The sequence below is a fragment of the Pelodiscus sinensis genome, chromosome 1 (assembly GCF_052426305.1).
Source record: "Pelodiscus sinensis isolate ZL-2025 chromosome 1, ASM5242630v1, whole genome shotgun sequence".
NCBI lineage: Eukaryota > Metazoa > Chordata > Testudines > Trionychidae > Pelodiscus > Pelodiscus sinensis.
This window is the reverse complement of record NC_143052.1, coordinates 293,324,821-293,326,319: the sequence shown is the minus strand read 5'-3', so window position 1 is coordinate 293,326,319 and position 1,499 is coordinate 293,324,821.

Below are 1,499 nucleotides of genomic sequence, written 5' to 3'. Positions count from 1 at the left end.
CTATGAATATAACTTGAATCATAATAATAAGAAATAATAAAGATTAGAATTTGCAGTCAAAACACTGCTAAGAAGGTGAATAGGACATTTAATGAAGCAAAGGAATCCATGGATATTTAAGGTGAACATTGAGAAAGAAATGGTAACGTTATAATAGTCATATATTTATTTAGTGACTTTCATCCTAGAGGAGCCCACAGCATTTTACAAAATGTTAGACAAACTAAATAAACAGATCACTTTACCCACTGCTGAAGTGCTGCTGCCTTTCATGTAAACAGCCATTTAACAATTCACACACACACTGCAGAACCATCTGGGACTGGAAGAGTAAAAGAATATCATATCCATTTGGAACAGCAGGCAGATAAGATACAATTATCTGAGTGAGAATTTGGCTAGGACACTGGCTTTAAGAACCTATCGTACTCTTTGAAAAATAAAATGTTCTCTGTCTTTCTCTCTTTTTAAAACCCTATACTTTCTGCTGGAATTACTTTAATCTACTATACATCTGGGGGTATGTCTACACTACCCTCCTAGTTCGAACTAGGAGGGTAATGTATGCATACCGCACTTGCTAATGAAGCCCGGGATTTGAATTTCCCGGGCTTCATTAGCATAAGCGGGGAGCCGCCATTTTTAAACCCCGCTGCTTCGAACCCCGTGTAGCGCGGCTACACGGGGCTCGAACTAGGTAGTTCGGACTAGGGTGCCTATTCCGTAACTACCGTTACTCCTCGTGAAACTAATAATGAAATAGGCTATTTTGAAATACACTTGAAATAAGCTATGCAATTTGAGTAACACAAATTGCGTCACTTATTTTGAGCTAAGGGTGCTGTGTAGACGCACCCCTGTATAATACAGCTTATAGAATTTCCCAGCACAAACTTCTGCTTCAAAGCCACTCCTGAAAGTTGAACTGGAACCTGTTGTAGTAAAAGCAGGAGTTTTTCAGGGTCTGAGTCAAATGTTTTATTAATGTTTAATTAAAGTCCCTTTAATTAAGGTTGTTCCTACCTCTTCACCATTTGACCAGAGAAAACACATTTGGTGTGGTTTCATGGCTTTTAATCAACAGCATAAGCAATTATAACGTTAGCTAATTTATTAAACTTCCCTAAAATACTAAACAATATGAAAATTAGATTGAGATTACAACATAAGTCAAGTTATTCAAATCAAGAAGTTAGCACCAATGTACATTAAAGTTGGTTATCTAAATCTTTGCATGACAACAATAAGTAAGCAAATTGCAAAGTTAACATAACATCAATGATTGAATTACTTATTACATATTTCTATCTCTATGCATTTTATTTAGAAGTTGGAATCTGTACATATTCGAGATGACCTGTAGTGATCCATGGTAAGTTTTGCTTTGAATCTAGGTTAATTGATGTCAAATGGTAACGTGCTATAGAAGCGTATAACCATAACCACACATTATTACTGCTACCACCCATGCCTAAAAGGTCTAGAACAAATCTTTCCTC